Source organism: Triticum dicoccoides, chromosome 7B (assembly GCF_002162155.2).
Source record: "Triticum dicoccoides isolate Atlit2015 ecotype Zavitan chromosome 7B, WEW_v2.0, whole genome shotgun sequence".
Classification (NCBI taxonomy): Eukaryota; Viridiplantae; Streptophyta; class Magnoliopsida; order Poales; family Poaceae; genus Triticum; species Triticum dicoccoides.
Window position 1 is genome coordinate 695,545,433 of NC_041393.1, and position 23,052 is coordinate 695,568,484.

General features: G+C 46.0%; 1 long non-coding RNA gene across 1 annotated transcript; it reads left to right on the forward strand.

Annotated features, from left to right (window-relative positions):
* Positions 1 to 3,426: 3,426 nt before the first annotated feature.
* LOC119341045 lies at positions 3,427 to 5,101 on the forward strand. Its single transcript, XR_005164857.1, has 2 exons — positions 3,427 to 3,715; positions 3,810 to 5,101. It is a non-coding gene; the product is annotated as an uncharacterized LOC119341045 (long non-coding RNA).
* The last annotated feature ends 17,951 nt before the right edge of the window (positions 5,102 to 23,052 follow it).

Consider the following 23,052-nt stretch of genomic DNA (forward strand, 5'->3'; position numbering starts at 1 on the left):
GCACCTTCCAAGTCTTCTCATTAATCCACATCATTAACACTAATTACACCGTTGGATTGTAGAATTTACTTTCGGGATTAAAGGAAAACATAGGTAACATAGATGGTCCGGATGTGCCATAAAAAGCCATATGACACATCTAATGTTTGTGCAACAAAACAAAAAAATAAGGACAAAGCTAACGCCCACACGTGTGGCGGGAGCCAAAGCCGCCCACACGCCCTATAACATACAGACTACGCCATGTCACCGCATGCATGCATGTGGAAATATTTTTGGATTTTTAGTTTTTAAAATGTTTTATTTCTTAAATGAAAAATCTGATTGAAGATCCGTTTTCATCATTAAATCCCTCACGACGAGATCTTCAAAACTAGATCTCATATCAATATGTTTCGACGAAATGTTTTTTTGGTTAAAAGTTGCCATGTCTATTGCACATGAATTGCCATGATGTTTACATTAAAGTTTCCAAGTTATGTTTCAACTATTTTCTTCTATATTAAAAAGTAAATTTTGACATATTATAAAATGGAGAATTAAGAAACTAGACTTGCCATGCACCATAAACTCAAATTGCCATGATACATGCACTTAAAATTGCCATGGTTCATGCAAAAAAATATTTTCATGGTCAAAGTACTGGAATTGCCATCATCAAAAATTAAAATTGCCATGATCTACAAACTAAAATTGCCACATGGCAACTTTAGTTTAAGCACCATGGCAACTACAGTGTAAACATCATGGCAACTTTTGGACAAAAAAAATTCGTCGAAACATATCAACATGGGGTCTAGTTTTGAAGATCTCTTCGAGACGGATTTAATGGTGAAAACGGATTTTAATTCGCTTTTTTAATTAAGAGATAAAACATTTTAAGCCAAAAACCAAAAAGATTTCTACTGATGTCATCTGTCATACGTGGCAAAATGAGTGGTGATGGAGGCGTGTGAACGATGTGCAAACGCACACACGTGTGGGCGTTAGTTTTTCCAAAAAATAAATCATCAATGCGTGTTCTGGGAAGAAAAGGCAAGTCTCCTACCATAAAGAGTCTAATCCAATCCTTAAGAAAAGAGTCCAGTCCAACATAAAGAGGCGAAAACTTCACCATGCAGCTGAGTCACCGCAAAAGCCACGCCAAAGAATAAAATATTCTGCCTATTAAACTCTAGCTGGACTCCTATACGTGATCGCTGCCTCCTGCCCCTTTCAATCGTGCTCTCTATGGCTGGTGGCGCTGATTTTTTTCTCTTTCAAGTCAAGTGCGCTCGGTTCTCCTAATATATTTTCCTTTTTATCCTAGAATTCAATCTAACATACACCTAATATATTTTTCTATATGCTAGCTCAAAAAATAAATCTCTCATTTTTGTAGATACAATATATATTTTTTGAAAGAAGGTTGACGTGGAAGTTTGTCAACTATAGATGTGGAGTTGATCGAAACTGACAGCTAGATGAGACGCGCCTCAAGGAATGACTTGGGTTGAGTCAGGACTCAAGACTAATGGAAATAGTCGTGGAGATGAAGAACATAGGAAATCAGATTAGCTGTTGGTTGATTAACATTGGGCCACTTAAATTATAATTTTGTTTTCTTGGCAAGTTTTGTTGGTGCAGAGAGCATAGGGAAGCCGGCCAATGTACCCAATAATTAATTCATCATATCATTTTTCCCATATAGTGCATACGAGCAAACACTATTATTGGGGGGATTTGATTTCCAGCCACTACTTTCTTTGGACTTTGACATTTTGCCACTGCTTAGATTGTTATTGATCTTTTGCCACTCTTTAGTTTGCCATTTGATCTTTTGCCATTTTTTCACACAAAAACAATACTTGCAAATGATGGATATATTATATGGACAAAACGATGGGCAAGCATGCCCTTGTGTTCCTGTTTGACGCCGACGCACGCCAGGACAGAAGAGAAGGTTGCGGCTTTCTCGTAGCATACGGTGGTCCTCGGCGGTCGCCGGCTACCTCCGAGTGACCACGGTGAGTCGTGACTAGGTGCCGCGGACCGCTGCACAAGGCGCTGGCGAGCATCATCATCGGCAGTATGTGGTGCCGGCGAGAAGCAACAACAGTAGCCGATGGTGGCGGCGGCGGGCAACAGTACCACGGGGCGGCGGGGAGAAGCACCTACCGACGAACATCAGTTGGACAGAGAGAAGCACATACTGGCATCCATCTAGAGCAAGGAGTCAGCACACATGCGGGCTGGCTGATGGCCCCCGGTGAACAGCAGCTGGACGCGGTGGCGCGAACAGCGGCGCATGGCTGGAAGGGGCGGTGGAGCGAACAGCGGCGCATGGTTGGAAGGGGCGGCGGCGAGCAGAGGAACAAAGAAATTTTCCATGGACGTCCTTATATGCGGCGCCATGGCTGGTCGTGGTGGCCATTGAGGAGCAGCGGGGGCGCTCGGTCCGCCATGGCTGCGGCGAGGTGCGGAGCTAGGGTTGGTGGGGCGGTTTGATGGCGTCGTCGGTAGGTAGCTGTCGGCGTCGAAGGCCAACGGAGCGCCGCCGCCTCCCTCATCCGCAAAGCAGAGAGAGGAACGGCGAGCGAGAGATGGGGTCAATACTGTCCCGTGCGTGGCCAATCGATGCAAAGGGCAAATTGGGGATTTAATCATGGGTCCCACTTGACAGGGGCAAAAGATCAAAGTGTGAAGTAACGTGTGGCAAAAAATTAATTACAAAGTAACCGGTGGTAGATTGTCAAAGTACAAAGTAAGAAAGGGCAAAAAATCAAAAACCCCCTATTATTGGGTGTCCTACAAAAAATAAACGTAAGCATTCCGGATATTCAATGTGTTCATGATATTGAAAAGCAAAGGACATCCATGTGATCTCGGAAAATTGAGATATATCCCGCATCTCCACAAATACAGTCAAAATTTGTAGTGCTTTGCTTCCTGCTCCTAATTAAGGACAGTATAACCGCACCTAAAGCGAGCCCTCTCAGCGCTCGCATTTCTGGCCGTCCGTTTGCGTGATCTGGACGATTTTGGCCGTCTGATGTCGGATCTACAACCATCTGTCCCGCTTGTGTTAAGCAGTGGCCCAGCTGTCCTAATGGCCTGCTACTCCAGAGGCCGAAACGAAGCCATCTGGTTAACTGGGCCGCTTGTGCCAGCCCAAACCTGCGATGGTCCAGCGATGTGTTGCCTTCTACGGAAAAAAACTATTCCCCAGACACGGCATGAATGGATTGGCCGCCGCTCAACATCGATGTCGCGAGCGATACGGAGGAGGGGCTCCATCTGCGCTGTAGAGAGGAGGGGATCCAATCGACCCGCGCATGATGCGGGCGACGCATCTTCTGATGGGGTCCAGCTGACGCGCCCAAGGAAAGGAGGGGACGCGGGATGGCCGACGCCTCATCTGATCTAAACTGCTCCGCCGAGACTTGAAAGCTGCAATTATACTTCAGTTTCTGCGTCCATTCATGGCGGGTGATGTGCCGATCCTTTCCGCTGCCAAGGGGTAGATGTACGTCTATATATTCTTCCTTCCCTATCACTCTTCGCTCACCCTTTCCACTCCGGCATCACACCATTCAGCAAGATGCTCGGGTAGGTTTCCCTAAATTTCTTTCAGTTCGTGTATGATTCAATGTTGCACCAACCAAATACACGCATGTACATATATATATGCTTCCTCCCCTGCAGCACAATATCCATCAGCAAGTTGCTTCGCTAGGTACCTATATATTTCGTTCCTATTCATGTATGATTCCTTCTTTCACCAAATAAATACATTGTCCTCATATCCTCTCAATCCTAAATTTTTACAGGTGTGGTTCACATTGACCATGGTCAATTCATCTGGGCAGATCTTGGAGAATGATACTTGTTTCTGTTACTTTGGAAATTCTTCGGCTCGTAATATCCAATGGCTTGTGGATAAGTAATTACTTCAACTATACTGCCAGATCTTATCCTTCCATGTTTTTAGAACACTAATTGTTTAGAATTATGTTTATGTGTTTTTCATATCCTGGTGCTACCTTCTGTTGTATGACATTTTCACACAATTTATTTGGAGAAGACTATAAGAGAATTCATACTATTTTAATTACAGGACAAATTGATAATAGGTTGTTCATAGTCTGACCAAGCTGGCACTATTGAGTATTGATGCATCAGTTCACAAGAAATTTCTTTAAAATGGAATTCTCTGCAAGGGTTTGTTGGTTGGGTCTATCGTTATTCTCAAGTAGCTGAGGATATATGTTATTTGTGAAAAAAATGAGTTGCTACCATTGTTGAACTACTCTGCTACCTGTCAAGAAATTGGTCTAACTGTTGAAGATATTGTCCATTTTAGCTGCCTGCTGTTCATACATCTCGCACTCTGTTATTGTAACGTAGAAAAACTGTTGAAAAAGGAATTATTCATAAACTTTAATGTTTTGCACTGTAGAATCTTGCTTCGCAGTTATTTCAGACACATTCATTTGATCCCCCAACTAATATTTATATTTCTATTTGTACCTTTTACTTTCAAGAAATTAACTTGACCAACTCTGGCTGAAGCTATACATTGATGCCAGTTTTATTAGTGAAACATGCCTCTGTGTGTGTGTGTGTGTGTGTGTTTGTCGCCACATTCAGAGCTACAAAGAAGAAGTCTCCGGAAGCAATAGCTTGCATGGAAGAAGGAGGTGTGTGTGTGTGTGTGTGTGTGTGTGTGTGTGTCGCCACATTCAGAGCTACAAAGAAGAAGTCTCCGGAAGCAATAGCTTGCATGGAAGAAGGAGTCTGGCGTTGTCTGTTTCATGCCGACCAGTGATCTCCGGAAGAGATTGAGATGTTGTCGAGGATCTGAAAATGTATGGACCAGCAGATGTTCAGTTGAAAGGGTGATTAAAAGAAAACAAGACAACTAAGGCTACTACCAGGCTAAGGGTGGTGCAGATTATTAACATAGAAAGTAATGAAAATGCGCACATTCTGGTTTAGTAGAGACTAGAGAGGTGTTGAGTGTGGTGTTTGCAAGATCTCCAGCCTACATGTTGAGAGTTACATCACACAATTGTAATGCTACCTCTTAACCTTGACTAATATACACCTATTTTATTATCCACTTTTGGAAGTTGCATACATTTCATCTTATACTTACAATTATCATTTATTTAGAAAATTTTATCATACTATATGTTCTGTCGCGCATTTCCCTGCACAGAACAAGAGTCATATTATCCTTCAAAAAAGTGTGTTATTTACTGGACTCCAAGCAACTTTATCAGTATCATAATTTTCAGGTTTCATACATACGTTGAATACTTTCTCCCACTCTATCGAAAGAATAGAGGGGTGTGCTAGCCCTGCCATCTTGAGCCCAAAGAGTCCACGATCTATCAGAGACATATCCTTGTACCATCCTAATTCAAAACACTACACTTGGAGACATTGTGAGCCAAAAGATGCCACAAATCTATCACAAAACATGTATTGGTCGTCCTAATTCAAAACACACACAGTTGAAACCCAAGCTCAAACCAAGTATATCCGACCTAATAAGGAAGAAAAAAGCTCATAGCACTATCTTGATAGCCTAAAAGATTCTATTTTATTTACATATACCATTATTATTTTTAAATGAAAGAGACAAGCACAGGCTACGAGAAAGCCAAACAAAGTATATCCGATCTAATAAGAAAGAAGAAAAAGCTCATAACACTACTTTCTTGATAGCCTAAAAGATTCTTCTTCAAATACATACCATTATTGTTTTTAAATGAAGGAGACAAGCACAAGCTACAAGAAAGCATGATACTTCAAAGCATTCCAAACAAATATATACAAAATACCTTATATCCTTAATAACTAAGAGATAAAATAGACAGGCGCAGCAACGCGCGCCATCAATGATCTAGTAAACAATATAAACATGGGAGCATGCCGTTCTTCTACAAGGAAAGGCCGATCTACTTCACTAACTAATTGGTCAGGAAGTGGAAGAGTGCGTTTGCCCGACCAAGATAAATCATTTTGGATGGAGCGACTCATTTCATGAATCTACGGCGTGTACATTATGCATGCATATAATACCACTGTCGGACATCTATACTACTTTTCCACGCATGCGATTCATGAATTACATGGATCCACATGATTCTTCACATGTGCAGATTGTCAATACATATTTTATGCGTGTATATTAAATCTATGCATGACTTTATTTTGCCTTATAAGTAAGAGAAAATTATAGCTATTAAAATACCTTCAAAATAACACCTAATTACTACAGTAACAATACAAAATCTTGATGTGTCATTCACTACAAATATCTCATATGAGGGATATTTGTATTTCCGTAGAATGGATAGTAAGTATTAAAAATTAGGAACAATCATAAAACAAATTCTTTAAAAATGTTTTGGTACAAACAACTTAAATCCAAATAATCTATTACAAAGTTCCCAGACACGTTAATAATAAAAGTAATTCTGTAATAATTTATTGATTAAGAAAACAACATCAAATCTGAATAATCTATGGCTCTTAAGGAATGAGAATTTCCCCAAAAAAGGGCATGAGAAAATAGTTAATTCTCTGCTCCCCATTTGTTCCCAAGAGAGGACTTTTTCTTAAATGTCATGCACATATAGGATCTAATCTACGAAGTGTTTTAAGAGCAAATTCTACCATGCTTCTGCGACAGGAAGGAAGATGTATGGTTTTTCAGTACGTGAAAGAAAGGAGGATGTATGTAAAATGTTCTGAATTACAATTTGTCCACCAAAATAACAATAATCCATAGCAACGTATTTATATTACTGTTCAACATTTTCAATTCATAACAACTTTTTGACATATTTAATATGGAAAGTGCTAGCCCGTGCAGATGCACGGGTTGACGACTAGTGTACCTAAACTAAATTGCTCTCTCTCTCTCTGCGACATCTCCTAGCTAGAGTTCATACATCCAATACTTAGCTAGGCTAAATCCAAATTAGAGAGAGAGAGAGAGAGTAGAGAGAGAGAGAGAGGAGGGCAGGGGAGAGGAGAGGGAGAGGCTTACGGGCCAGGCGGTGGAGAGGGGCAATGACGTCGAGGTCGAGGACGAGGACGGCGGGCGCAGGGCGACGGTGGGCGAGGTAGAGGGCGGGCGCAGGGGCGACGGCGGGCGAGGTCGAGGGCGGGCGCAGGGGCAACGGCCGGCGGCATCGAGGGCGGGCACAGGGGTGACGGCCGGCGGCGGCGAGGGTGTCGCCGGCGGGGCGCAGGGGCGAGGTGGAGATGGGGGCAAATGGGACTTGGCGAAATTTTAAGCCCGCGCGTTGGGGGTTAACTCAAAATAGTGGTAGCGCTGGTTTTGAACCAGCGCTATAGCTAACTTAGCTATAGCGCTTGTTTACAAACCAGCTCTACTGCTATCATTTTGAATTATTATTTTTTTAATTCTAAAATACAAGTAGCCGTAGCGCTGGTTAAGGAGCCAGCACTATAGCTAACTTAGCTATAGCGCTGGTTCCCTAAACCAGCGCTACTGCTATCTTTTCCATCTTTTCTTTTTATTATTTTCCCTTTTAGTTTTTGATTTCTTTTTTTTCATTATTTTCCTTTTCTTTTCTCTTTACTTTTCTTTTTATTTTGTACTGCTTGCTCCCGTTTGTTTTTTTTTTGTTTTTCTTCCGACGACGGCGTCTCTCTCTCTCCCCCAATGCGCGAATATCACCGGAACCATGCATGTGGTGGTAACATATCAGTTGACCGATAACGGTTACTTAGGTGCGTACACAAAATAGATACATATATATAAATGTAGGTTTCTGATCACCTGCGTCGACGATGTTTCACATTGAGCTTCTTCCCTTTCTTGTTCGTTGCCGAGTAATTGAGCCCTTCCTTGTGACTTTTTCGGAGCCATGGAGTATGATATTTCTTAGGTAATGTAGTCTTCATTCTTCTTTTCATGTATGCTTCATCGTCGTCGTCATCTTCCCTCATCGGGTTGCCGTATTGGTCGTAATCTTCCCCGTTGGCGACTTCATCCATTCCGAGATGCTCCTTTTGGATCTCCTCACAACAACACGGCTGGGATTGGCCAGGTCGGTTATGAAGAAGCATTGTGTCACGTGCTTAGCGTGTACGCATGGCTCATTCTTGGCGATGATGTTAACGTTCACGGGAGTGCTCTTCGCGTCGGGTATAGACATGGTGGTGAAATACTTGTTTTCTCTTACGACGTCGTTGGCCCATCTGACACGGAACATCGCCACATCGTGCATTCCAGCATAGTCAAGCTCCCAGGTCTCTTCGACCCTTCCAAAGAATCTTTCAGTTGTGCCGTTGGCGTCAGTCACGCATTGAATTGTCACCCCGGAGTTTTGGTAATCACTGTCCATGTCTTTGGCCTTCGTGTAGAACGTTTACCCATTGGTATCATAGGACTCATAGGTCGCGAGCTTGGGCGCAGGGCCATGTGCTAAGGCGTGTATGAGCAATCCGTCCGAACTGCCCTCTTCCGGGGGATTTTCAAGAACTTGCTCTTTGAACCAACGCATGAAAGTAGCGTTGTGCTCTACAGTAACTTTGTCGTCCGTCTTGAGCATCCCCTTATCACGGTACTTCTTTGCGATGATTTATTTGTGTCATGCCACATAATCATCTACCACATCTAGGTGTTGTAGCACTACTAAGTTAGCCCTGTCAAAGTCGTTCCATCGATCCGAGTATTCCACGTGCAATTCCCTCCGGCTGTTGTTGTGACCATCTCCTTTGAGCTTCCCATCGTGCTTCTTGACGGGCAAACCAACAACAGGGTCTCCGACGCTTATATAATTCTCGCGAAAGGAGACGCACTCATGCGTCAGATACCCCTGGACGATGCTCCCTTCGGGACGGGACTTGTTATGAACGAATCCTTTGATGACCCCATTCATCCTCTCGAACAGCACCATGCTGTGAAGGAATGTCGGCCCGAGGATGATGATGTCGTATACGATGTGGACACACAGATGCACCATGACGTCAAAGAACACGGGCGGGAAGTACATCTCAAGCTCACATAGTATGACAACGATCTCTTCATGTAGCCTTCGGAGCTGCTTCACACTTATGGACTTTCGAGAGATAACGTCGAAGAAGTTGCAGAGACCAGTAAGCGTGTCACGGACGTGCTTGTCCATTATCTCTCTAATGGCAACTTGGAGTATCTGCGTCATCATCACATGACAGTCATGAGACTTCATCCCGTTGAACCTTTTCTTCTTGGGGTCTAGAAATCTGCTTATCTTGCCACAGTAATCGGAGCTGACTTTGATTCCCATAAGGCACTTGATGAATTGATCGATCTCCTTCGCACTTAAGGTGAAGTAAGAAGGGGGCAATAATTATCCTCCTTCTTGTTGACTTTCCTGCCCCTTTCCCCATCCTCTGTCTCCGTCTTCGTCTCCTCCATCAACTTTTTACGGTGGAGGTCTTTCCTGATCTTCAAATCTTCCAAGTCTTTCCTTGCCTTCGGCCCATCCTTGGTCTTCTTTGGCATGTTCATCAGTGTGCAAGCAAGCTCGGATATTCTTCGTGATATGCATTTGATCAAGGCAATGAGGCGTGTCGTGATTGGGCCAGTACTCCAAGTCCCAGAAAACAGACCTCGTTTTCCATACCTTCAGCAGCGGCTCTGGCGCCTTTTTGATATTTCCCAGCGCGGGGCATTGTTCCCAGTTTCTCAACAACTCGTCGATTTCGGCGCCGCTCCTCTTATGTGGAGGTCCTAGAGGCTCAGCCAACCCATTGAGTAGATCTTCACGCTTTCTCCATGGGTCATCCTTCTCGAGCCATCTACGATGCCCCATGTACACGATTTTCCCAGACCCGCCATCTTTCGTTGACGTAAGCTGCTGAGATGTTGTATCATCCATGCACCTCGTGCATATGTTGTATCCGTGGCACACCTAGCCTGAGGTGTACCCGTAACCGAGATAGTCGTGCATCGTCGTCATCAGCGCGGCTCTCATATGGAAATACTCTCCTCTGCTGCCGTCCCATGTCCATGCCGGTGATTTCCATAACATGTCTACCTCCTCTTGCAGAAGCCCCATATACAGGTTAATACTATTTCCCGGTTGTTTTAGCCCTTGAATCAGCATGCACATGTGTATGTACTTTGTCTTCATGCACTTCCATGGGGGGAGGCTATACATCCATACAAACACAGGCCAAGTGTTGTGGTTTGTGTTCAGGTTTCCAAACGCATTCATGCCAACGGTACTCGCACCAAGAACAAGGTTCCTTGGATCTTCTTTAGCAAATCCATATACGATGTTGAATGGTCTCCACTGGCTACCATCTACGAGGTGTCTCAGCCTCGGATCATCTCTACCGTCGGGTTTCTTCCTCTCCGCGTGCCAGTGCATGAGCTTTGCTTCCTTAGGATCTGTGAAATACCGCTGCAGACGGGGAGTAATCGGAAAGTACCATACAACTTTCTGAGAGCTTTCTTTCCTGCCTTCTTGTATCGAGAAGCATTGCACACTGGACAATTGGTTTTTTCCACGTGCTCCCCCCGATAAATGATGCAATCGTTAATGCATGTGTGGTACCTAATGTGCGGCAAATCAAAAGGGCAACCGATTTTCTTGGCCTCCTCGACAGTAGTAGGACACAGGTTCCCCCCGGGAAGAACTTTATTATGTAGATACTTCAAATGCTCACCGGGGCTTTTGTCTGTCCATTTGTTTTTGGCCTTCGTGTTTACAAGTTCGAGCATGAAACTCGAGCGGGTCACCTCGGGATCGCAACCATTATACAATGGAGTCCTCGAGTCTACTTCAAGTTGAGCCAGCTTGGCCTCCTCTCTAGAAGTAGCTCTCTCGCTAGTTGTACTCTTGCGAAGGAGGTCTTGAACATGAGGGTCTTGCACGACTGCACTTAGTAGCGTCGAAGACTGCGGCGTGACCACCGCCTCTTCTCCACCATGTCCGGACTCTTCTTCGCCGTGTCTGGAATCTTCTCCGCCGTTGTCATTTCCTAACTCTTCCCCGCCGCCATGTCCGGCATCATCGTCTTCATGTCGATCGGTCATCTCTTCGTCTAGCCCCATGTCGTTATTCCCTGCTGCCATTTGGACGTCCTCATCATCATCTTCTTCACTTATCCACTGAGTATAGCCATCCATGAAACCATTCATCACAAGGTGTGCCTTCAAAGTGCCACGATCAAAAGGGTCCTCCTTCCTTGCATCTTGCACACGGACATCTAATCCTAGTCCGATTATTTGCATACATGTCCATCACCGCGGATTGCATGTACCGCTCCACCTTCCATCCACTCACTATCATGACCGACTGCACGGTATAACAAGCAAAAGGGTTATAAAATAAATAATGCATTCATCCTTCAAAGTCATATAAATTTTTGGCATGACCTTGCCTAAAAAATAGGACATATTGAGTTTGCTCGAAATTCACCGAAACGGAAATAAATCGACATTTCGGCAAAACATAAGCAACTCGAGGGCATGTCACACTCGCACAAATCTCTCCATATATATAACCCAAACACACATATTCTCATTCACACACATATTCCCATTCTTCAAATGAACAACTTTTTTTCTCACCTATATATCTCCCGAGAGAGACCGATCGAGAGAGATGATGAGAGAGACCGATCGAAAGAGCATGCGTGGATGGCTAAATAGCTAGCTAGATCTAGTTTTTGGGGAGGAGAGGTGAATCTATCTATCTAACTAATGGAGAGGGAGTTATGGTGGAGAGGGGCATTAATGGGGAGAGGAAGAAAGATAGGACAAAGAGAGATGTGAGAGAGGCCATTTATGAAGGAGATCTATGGTGATAGGGGACATTAATGAGGAGAGAAGAGAGGTAGGAGGAAGAGAGAAGAAGAGCAACAATGGTGAGGAGAGTGGAGAGGGGAAAGGAGGGGGGGAGAGGGCAAAGTGGGGGAGAGGAGGGGAGGGGGTGAAAAGGTGGCACCAGCCACAACTAGCAGTAGTGCTGCATATCAGAAAGCGCTGCTGCTATGCTATTAGTAGTAGGGCTTGTCACATGCGAGCGCTCCTACTAAGTGGGGCCCACAAGCAGCAGCGGTGCTGTAAAACAAAGCGCTACCACTAAACACTTAGTAGTAGCACTGGATTTTGGGCAACGCTGCTACTACAGCTACCGTCGGTGGCATCGTCTGGTCCCCCTTAGTAGTAGCGGGTTTTTGATAAGAAGTGCTACTGCTAAGGTGTTAGTAGTAGCGCTTAAAAGGATCAGCGCTACTGCTAATTAGAAGCAGCGTTTTCTTTTTTCCAGCGCTACTACTGAGGTCCTGCCTATAAGCATTTCCCTAGTAGTGCAACTTCTACTCGATACCACATCATCATCATAGTCATCTAACCAATCCTACTTAGTTGTTCTTAGCACATGATCGCACATGATCATGAGTATTAGCTAGAACCTACTACCTTCTCTTAGGTAAAATAGCATAAAACAAGATAGGCCCTGACTCTCCATTATGGAGAATGGAGATTATCCTGTCTCCAATTCTTGCACTTAGCCTAATGTTGCTTCCAGGTACCTCCTTACGAGTGGCCATACATTTGTTACAATATTTGATTGTCTTGTCTTCATTGCTTTTAGAAATCCGATATGAACATGAGTGATTCGTAGAATGACCTGGCTATATATTCAAAACATCAAGGCGACCTTTCGGAAACATCAGATGAGGCACACACTCCTGCGGGATTATCTGTTGAAAAATATAGTAATAACTTCGTAGTTAGGAATGTAGTTCAGTTTTAGAAGAATTTATGCAAAAGATGCACAGATGTTGTAATACTAAAAAAATCTTACCATGAGATCTCCATGGATGTTAGCATAGTTCAACACGTGCACTAGTGGCACATATTGACCATAATGTGGAGGAGTTTGATAATAGACATTGTAATTCTCAAGATCAGTACAACATGCGACCAGATGATTTTTCTCCTGATAAGTTAACTCAGAGCCATCGATGTAGTGAGTTCTGTCTACCATCTTCCGCTCATTCTTTGAAGAATGAAAATAAGGTATCAATGGAAATAAGTTGTCAACTATTTTGAAATAAACAATATAAATTACTTAATAACTATGTTTGTGAAACTCACATAGCGGTAGAATTGGAAGCGTATCAACAAGGACCCAAATGTCCAAATTGTCTACCTCGATGTCAGGATCACCAAGATCCATGGTGACAAACACACCCTCTTGAAAATCATACCACTTGCAAAGTGCTTCCCAATCCGGGCAACCAAAATTGGACACGCTCTCAGAATTGTATAGATTTACCTCAAAGTCCATACCATGATGGGTCCTTAGGTGAATTTTCTTTGTTTCATTCCTCTCATGATCTTCAAAACTCATCCTCTCCAGGACATAGCGTCATGCATGGCATGGGATAAGCTAGTCGAATTGTAAAAGATGAAAAATACACGGTGAAGTAGTAGAAGTCGAGCTTAATTACAAAAAAACACTTTGCGTCGTAGCGTACCATTTCACAATCGAAGGCCTCCTCGAGCTTAATGCTGACGCGCCGACCTTCTACCAAGTGAGGCCTGTCGCAGAAACCCAGGTTGTGGCCACACCAGGAGCACTCCCCGGGACTTTCATCCAACGACATTTCCTATGTTCATAATTCAAAGATTAAACTTCTAAAATTCAATATATGTACTACAAAAACTAAATTAGATCATTATTATTCAGCACGGGTTGACTATTGGTCCGTTGACTCTTTTTTCTTTGAAACTCTCAGCTCACGTGGTGTATATATTTGACCGTTGGTGATGGTCGGCACACGGGAATGAAGGAGAAGCGACCCCCACGACAATAGTCGGCATTCTGTTTCGTTCTCTCATATATGGTGGACACACTCCCTCCCTGATTTTTCGAGCGTCCGTGATGGTTGTCGGTGTCAAAACCGGCAGATCTCGGGTAGGGGGTCCCGAACAGTGCGTCTAAGGCTGATGGTAACATGAGGCGGGGGACACAATGTTTACCCAGGTTCGGGCCCTCTGGATGGAGGTAATACCCTACTTCCTGTTTGATTGATCTTGATGATATGAGTATTACAAGAGTTGATCTACCACGAGATCGTAGAGGCTAAACCCTAGAAGCTAGCCTATGATTATGATTGTTGTTGTCCTATGGACTAAACCCTCAGGTTTATATAGACACCGGAGGGGGCTAGGGTTACATAGAGTCGGTTACAGAGAAGGAGATCTACATATCCGGATTGCCAAGCTTGCCTTCCACGCAAAGGAGTATCCCACCCGGACACGGGATGAAGTCTTCAATCTTGTATATTCATAGTCCAATAGTCCGTCCAGAGTATATAGTCCGGCTGTCCGGGGACACCCTAATCCAGGACTCCCTCAGTTGCCCCCGAACCAGGCTTCAATGACGATGAGTCCGGCATGCAGATTGTCTTCGGCATTGCAAGGCAGGTTCCTTCTCCGAATACTCCATAGAAGATCTTGAATATGAGGATCATGTCCAGCTCTGCAAAATAATTTCCACATACCACCGTAGAGAGCACAATATTCCACAAATCTAATCTGCTGACAACTTTTCATAGCGGACATCACTCCACGACCCGGTCATTATTCGAACAGTTTTTCTTAACCATCTACCGCACATATCGCGCGGTGGTTTTATTGGCATGTCTTGTCTAAGCAGAGATCATGTCCACTTATTACGGGACTCTCATCAATACGGGTGTGGGTAACCCAACCGCGCCATCAACGTGGCGCATGGGGGATTAGAGAGCTTACCAGGCAAGTGGGGAGGCGCAGGATCCCTGCTGCCTTTATAAGGGGATAAGGTCTCCCTTTTTCACCCATGCCTTCTTCTTCCTCTGCTCATCCATTCCCCCTCGCTCGAGCTCTAGCGCCCAAGAATTCATCTTCTCCACCCACAAAGGTCTTCCGAAAATGTCCGAATCCGGAGCAGGAGGCTAGTGGATGGCCTCTACCGTCCGGGAGAAGGATATCAAAAAGCTTCGGGAGGCCAGGTATCTGGCCAAGAAAATCAGCCACCGTCTTCCGATGGCGGGACAGATCATCCCTACTCCAGAACCCCATGAGAGGGTTGTGTTCCTCCCTCATTTTGCCTGTGGGCTGGGGTTTCCCCTCCACCCATTCATTCGTGGCATCATGTATTATTACGGGATCAATTTTCACGATCTATCCCCCAATTCCATCCTCAACATCTCGACATTCATCATCGTGTGTGAGGCCTTTCTCCGCATCTCGCCACACTTCGGCGTATGGCTGAAGATCTTTAATGTGAATCCCAAGGTAGTGAGCGGCGAGCATGCTGAGTGCGAAGGCGACATGGTGAGCAAGATGCCCAACGTTACATGGCCAACAGGTACTTTTAATGATTCCGTCGAGGAGTGGCAGCAACGCTGGTTTTACATCACTGAGCCAGGCGGCACAGAATGGGCCGCTACTTCCGAATTCCGATCCGGGGCTCCCTTGCGGCTTATGTCCTGGCCCAAGAAAGGCATGAACTGGTCTTCGTCCGATGAACTGTCGGTGCTCCAGACGCGCATCAAGGATATGGAAGACAAGAATATCAAACTTGTCAATGTAGTCCAGGTGATGTTAGTTCGTCGGATTCTTCCTTGTCAACACAGGGCTTGCAATTTATGGGAATTCGATCCGGCCAAGCACCAGACCCTACTAGAGCTCTTTGGCTCCTCGCACAAGGACATCTGGAAGGTTCTTTTTAAGTCTGCCAAATCGTGGCCGGACTCCGCCGAGGACCGCGGGTACCAATTGTCCAGCCCTGCAAGTTCGGTAAGTCATTGTATGTTGGCAATTCATATGTTTTATTCGCATATCCTGAGGAAAATGCTTAATGTGTTTTCCATAATTCTCCTAGGGCTGGACGAAGAAGACGGGGCGGATCCACTGTCCGGCCCCTCTGCCGGAAGGACCGGCCGGCCCACTTCTGACGTAGAAGCTGGTCCCGGTGCCTACAAGGCGCCGAAGAAGAAGGCCGAGAAGGAGGCCAAAAGGACCAGGGGCACTTCGGACACAATATCCAAAGACTCCGATGCGCGATCTTCCTCCGGAGAGGTCAAGGAAGAGGAGGAAGTCCCGTCCCCAACGAGGGGAGGAAAGAAAAGGACGGCCTCCAGGTCTTTGGAGGCCGAGTCGCCTAAGAAGGGAAACGCTTCCCCTCCAGAGGAGTCCACCGCCGCTGCCGACAGCAGCCCGGAGTGGGATCCCAGGGCCCAGCCCCTGGTTAACTCGTGAGTATATAAAATCCGAACATGTTTATGCGTCCAAACTCATCATGGCATAATATTTTAATCTGAGCCATACTTTTTGCAGTCCGGCGAGGTCTCGCACCGAACAATCCTCGTCAAAGGATTTACTAGCCTCGGATGCTATGTAGAGCGGGACACCCCCGAAGGCCCCTACCCCCAAACATGTGAATGACAACGAGGTTTCGTCCCAGAAGGACCCAGGCCAAGGAGGGGGGAAAGATCGTAAAGGCGGCGCCAGGAGGTCAAACTTCAGGGGCCGGACACATGGGAGAGAAGGCTCCCATGGACGTCGACGGCGGGGGCCATCTTGAATTCGGCCCCCAGCCGGACGCAATTCTGGAGACCAATATGGCACCAAAATCGGGCAGGCGGCCTCCCTCGGCTGGAGGGAGTGTGCCTGTTCCACCGGCAACCTCTGTCCAACCGGAGGTGCCGGATACTTTATCGGCGGCGCTGAAAAGCCCCTCTATCATTGATGAACACCGTGCCCTTATGGGTGCGGTGATAGAGAAGATTCAGTCCGCTGAGAGTGGACTGGATGAAGCCCGCATCAGCCTTATAACATGCCTTGAGGTGTGTTTTGTGGGGTTCTGGAGAGTGTCATAGTATAGGTAGTAGCCCTTGATACACTGTTCGGTGAAAGAAATAACCGAATAGGGGATTAAATATATGTTCGTAGGAGACTTACTATATGGCATCTCTCTTTTGTTCAAAAGCAGGCGTCTGTAACGACTGCCGCCTCTCAAACTGCGGAAGTCTCCGGACTGAGGCAGAGTCTGGAGTGGGCCGAAGGAGAACTCGACCGAGTGAAGAAGCAGTTGGACGATAACCAAGGTATGCAGAAACCATGTTCGCATTCAGCACAAATGAATAGATTAGCATGATGAAAATATTTTTATGATGTGCTCTAGGGGCGACGGTCGAAATTGAGGCTCTTAAGAAGGTTGTGGTCGAAGCCGAGAAGAAGGCAGCCGCAGAGCAGGCTCTTCGCGAAAAGCACGAGGCCGGGGTTATTGAAGCTGAGCGAGAGCTTCAAGAGGCCGTAAAGAAATGCGAGACCTTGGAGTAGAGTTTAACGGAGAAAGAAACCAAACTCACCAAGGCTCATCAGGCCGCACGCGATGCCCGAGGGGAAACCCAAGGCGCCCTGCAGGAGATCCAAGAGGCAAGGAAGATTGCGGCGGGTAAGGCGTTTTCCATGTAAAGCAAGTATTTGAGGAGAAAATCATGTTTCTAGTTTTGAGTTCGGATTTCTCCAGGGGTATTTGCGGAGCTGCCGTGCAGCATGCCGCCCAATTCTACCGAGCCGAAGAAAGGAACACTGCAGATAAGCTCTTCTGGTCGCAGTATCAGGCGCCGGTATATCTAGTGCCATTTGCCGATCAGCTGAAGCAGTTAATCGAACTACATAAGGCGGCCGAACTAGCCATGAAGGATTTGATTATCCGGCTGTGGCCCGCCGAGCCGATTCCAAGCAGCTACTTCGGGCTCGTGAAGCGGCATGTGAGTGCCTGCCCTCGACTTGATGTCATCAAGTGGTCGGTCTGTATTGAAGGTGCGCGAATGGCCTTCGCCCATGCAAAGGTGCACTGGGGGAAGATGGATGCTGAAAACTGATGACCGAGGGACCGCCGGAGGAGAAGGAGCACCGCAAGCCCGAATTATATTATGATAGTGTCCTGAAAGGATCCCGCCTTGCGGCGGAGCAATGCACCAAGGACATTATATTTTCATGAATAGAGTCATGTTGTCCTTTGTAATGTTGAACAAGGTCATTTCTATTATTTATTGCCTGTTATTTGGAAGTTTTTCCTCCCGCGCGGCCGTTTTATATATTAATCTTGAGAGTTGCCAGTCGTCAGCTTCTGCCCGCATGTAGGAAGTACGGGGGTGTTCGGGATAAACCTGAGCACTCCTTATCCCAATTTTGGGTCCTTGAAGGAGGTGTTCAGCACAACGAACCAGGAAATCGGACTATAGGGCTTTATCACTCCCACTTAGCCATAGGAGTTTGACAAAAGGAAGGTAGGCGCAGCCCCTGGTGTTCGGAAGACCGCGCGAGGGGATCTATAAGCACCTAATCGGAAGAAAAGCCGATCCATCGCATGCTGCATTAGTTATGGCATTATGCCGAAGAAATCCTTAAAGATTTTACAACCTCTCAAACAGCTGACCAGCTCTCGCCGTATCATGACTGTCAGTTTTCGACTTTCTCTACTGAGGTGCTCGTCCGGAAGAACCGGGACACAGTCGCAGTAGTTCTCTCTGTGCCGCCTTAACCAATATAGCAGAACCTAAGGCAGCAAAACATGGGAGCCGGGCAAACCCAACTATTGACCCAAGACATGATTCGGAGCCGACGCATATAGTGCTATAAGTTCGGGGTGCCGAACTACCGTGAAGGTGTTTGGACTTTATTGCCGTGTTATGGGTACAATGAAGCCCCTAGCTTATTAAGGCATATCGCGGTGTACAGATGCCATTTGACAAAAGAGTTTCAGTAAGAAATAACAACAGATAAGTTGTCACACCCTGATTTTCGTGGCATAACACTTAAGATGATAAATCATGATAAAATGTGGTTTGACAAAAAACTTTTTAGTGTTTTGGACTTTGCTTGATTGGATTTTTGTTTGCTGTTTGCAAGTGCTCTAAAAATCAAATAAATCCTCCAACTTCTATACTTCATCTCCTTGCTCCAAAAACCTTTCCCAATGATCATGCCATCTGTATAGGACATAAAAATATTTTCTTACAAAAATAATTTGTCCAAATAGTATTTTCAAAAATTAGTCTTTCAAAAACCCCTGAATTGAGGTTTGCACTACAAGTACTTAATTAAGGGCAGTAAAAATATTTCCAAAAATATATTTGACACCTATTAGATATAGGATACCCAGAAACCACAAAAATATAATTTTACAAGTTATTTTCCTATTTTATTTAAAAGCTTTTTCTTAAGGCCAAAAATGGTCTTTAGTAGGGAAAAATTATTTTATTATTTTAAAAATATTTGACAAAAACCTAGGGAAACTCAGTGGACATATATTGTCCATATATAAGAGTTTCAACACATAGTCATGTTCAAAATATTGGTCAAATCCCTCAAAAACCCTTTCTGGATATTTCAAGCTTTTGAAATGTTTAAAAAGGAAATATTCTCCAAAAATTCCAAGAAAATTCTATCATGTCACATATGACATTCTTCATGGAGAATAGTATAACCTCATGAAATCTCCTCAAAACCATTTCTGTCCATTCTGAAGTTTGAGTGACTTTACATTGCCAAACATGTCCAAATGTACTCAAACCTTGTGAACATTCTCAAATGGTTTAATAATTCATCTAGACCAAATGGCACAAGTTGGAGAACAAGTTAACTTGATCAAAGTGCCCCAAAACCCTTCCTGTCCAGAACCAAATTTGAACAACTCTACATTGGAAACTTTCTCCTTTTGATCTCAACTTTTGTGGACATGTTCAGAACCTCAAATGATGACACTACACCAAGTGGTGCAACAAGGAGAACAGAGTTGCATGACCAAATCTTGGAGAGTCCATTTCTGCTGATTTCTAGGGTTTACAAAAGTTGCATTGGCAACTTTGCCCAAATGAGCTCAAAATGGGTGGACGGCCCTAATTATATGTGCCATTGCACCCTGTGGAGCCTCATGACAAATGGAAATCATCTTCTTGCCCAAACCAACATCAAACACCTTCTGGCAGAATCTCAAAATTCATGTTTTATCCCCTTCCACTAATCTCCAAGAGTTATCCTTTTTACCACAGCCCCTCCTAGTCCCCCTCTACCTCTGGTGTGCTTCCCTGCTCGAGAGGCAATGATGAAGGGGGGCAGGGATCCATTTTTCTTCTCTGGACAGCCACCTTTTCCTCCCATTCTCATCTCTCTCTCACTCCTGGCAAGTTCCAGAGCATCCAAAGCCTCCACCCCTCTTGTTTATTCTTCCTGCAGCCACTTGACACAAGTGAACGCGCGAGTGCGCACGGAAAAGCCGCGGATGCCGGCCAAAGACGCGCTCTGGAGCGCGAGGCAGAGCAGGCGACCGTTGACGCCGCGTCCCCCGACCACCTCGAGCCTCCCCCTTGCACCAGTCGAGGTGCCTCGACGTTTGCAACAAGCCACCGCGCTGGCCCCCTCCTTTCCCCCTCTGTCTTGCCCATGCCACGCGTGCCCAGAGCCGCCCGAGCCCGCCAATGCGTGTGCAAGCTCATGGCTCCAACAGGAGCTCGCCTCGCTCCCTCTCTCTCTTCCTGGCGCCCTACTCCACCCCCACGAGCGCCGCAGACAGCCCCAAGCCTCCTCCCGTGGCCACCACGGCCATTTCTGCGGATGCCCGTAGGCCTCGTCCACGGTGAGCCATGGCTTCGCTATATAAGGCCGCCCGAAGCCTCTCTCTGGAGCCCTTTCGCTCTCTCTCCCTCCCGTACATCACCAAGACCCAGCCAACCCTCTCGCCGAGCCCTCCGTCGCTCCCCATGGCTGGAGCCGAGCCGCCAGACTCCGCCTAAATTTGCGCCCACCTCTCCTCCTCCTTCCCTCTGGACCGCACTAGAGCATCACCACCATCACCGCGAGCCCCTCCCGTGCTTCTCCCTCTCCTCCCGGTGGCCGTAGCGCTGTAACAGTCGCTGCCGCCGACCTCCTCCGCCGCGGCCAACACCGTGCTCGACCCTGACCCCCTGGGCGACCGTGCCACCCACGGTTGGATGTGGCACGGCCTCCTGAGTGCGCCGGTATGCCGGCCGTCGCCGGAGGTGGCCGGTACCGCCGGGGAGAACGCCGGCGCCCGCTCGGCCTTGCCTCCCCTGCCTCTGCCCTGTTCGAGCGGGAGGTAGGAGATGGGCTGAGCACCGGGCCCCGCTCGTCAGCGACCTGGTGGGCGGGCCTGCCCGTTTAAGTGGAAACGGGCTCAGCCCGCTGCCGCCTTCGCTCGGAGAAGGCGTCTTCCCTGGAATACGCCTTCGACGTCACCTCCTCTGCCTGCGCAGCCGAACCGTTGGGCCGGCGCAGTGCGCTGTGGTGCTAAGCTGCGCCGAGGGCACAGTTTAGGTATAGCCCAAATCTTTTTCTTTTTCTTTTCCAGTGAGCTTCTAAAATCCATAGTTAATTCATTTCTTGTCCAAATTTAATGATTCAAATTTCTAGTGACTCTATAAATCATGATCTACCTGGTGGTGCAACATGCACATTTTTCCAGAGACCTTTTCTTCACAAATATTTATCAAATCCTATTTTTCCTATTTCTGTGATGAACTTTAGAAAATCACAGAGAGCTCAGGCTTGATCCAAATGCCATGATTCAAATTCCTAGATGCTTCTAAGTTCATAACTTAGGTTATGAACATTTTTATTAATACTTTCTGTGCAACACAATATACTGAGCCATTTCTTCATATTTGTCAACTTTGCAAATTCATAGGAAATTCCTTTGAACTCCAAATCCGGTGAAACCAACTCCTAGATGCTTCTAAAATCATCCTTTGTTATATGGGTGCCTTTGCTCATTTTTCCAAAATATATTTCTGTACACTTCTTGCAAATCCATAAACCCCTTGATTCCATCATATCAAAATGTTCAGAGATATCCACTGATCCAATTCCAATGAAACCACTTTGGTTATTTTTCATATAACCAGAGATATCCTAGAAAAGTACAACTCACATTTTTAGAGCACTTTTATTTCCTGCCTTGTTGTCTTGCTTATTGTGTTTGTTTCCGACGTTAGTTGACGAAGTAGACGGAGTACTTGGAGAAGGACCAGAAGATCTCAAGACTCTCATGAAACAGGCAAGCAGCCCTTTGACCATGTCTATGAAACCCTTTTTATGCATATCATATAGCACTTTTATTGCTTGCATCGGAGACATGATACTGTGATAACCACATGAGGTGGTTTGCCACCGTTACTTCCTCGTTGATACTTGCATTGTGCACGACCCTACCTTCTTATGAGGGTTATGCCGGTGGGAGTAGATAGGATGCTAAAGTAGTGCTACGCAGAAAGGGACGGGAATATGCATGGTGATGGAGACAAAGTATTTTCAAAAGACTTTTTCAAAAACCCCGTCGGGTGCCACTTATGCCCGAGGGAGATGATGAGATGGGTAACCACTTGATGACGAAGTGGTATACCGAGGCAAGTGTGTGTTGTTTTGAAAACGGATTGGTTGAAGTTGCGACCGTTATTCCAACCTTACATGCGCAACCACTCTACCCTTATATGGGAAAGGGCATTATTGATTACCTAGACCGATACTAGCTTGGAGCCTGCATTACTAGTGACGGGAGAGTTGTTGGTGCGCTCTCTCGGGACGGGGTCGTGCCAGGTAGGGCGGCCATGACTGTTTTCACAGGGCACCGAACACACCGTTGGTACCCCGTGCTTGTGGTATGTGATGAATATGGGAGCGAGGCTCCACAACTTTATGATGTGAAATGTTGGGCATGGGGGTTACTACCAATCGAGTGGACTACATGTTAGTGTCGTCTAGGGAAAGGTAGTGATCGGGTGCTTACCCCGGGTACTTGAGGTATCGCGGGTCGTGGATGACACGGAAGTTCCCCGGATCTTGTGGGTACAATGTGCAACATCTACAGAGTGTAAAACTATTCGAATAGCCGTGTCCACGGTCAAGGACAGTTGGGTAACTGCTCTTGGGCTACGTCCACATGTTTACAAACCATGTGTGTGTGTTTGGATAAGTGGGAAGATCTACTTGGGTCAAGTCAAAGGACTTGACAT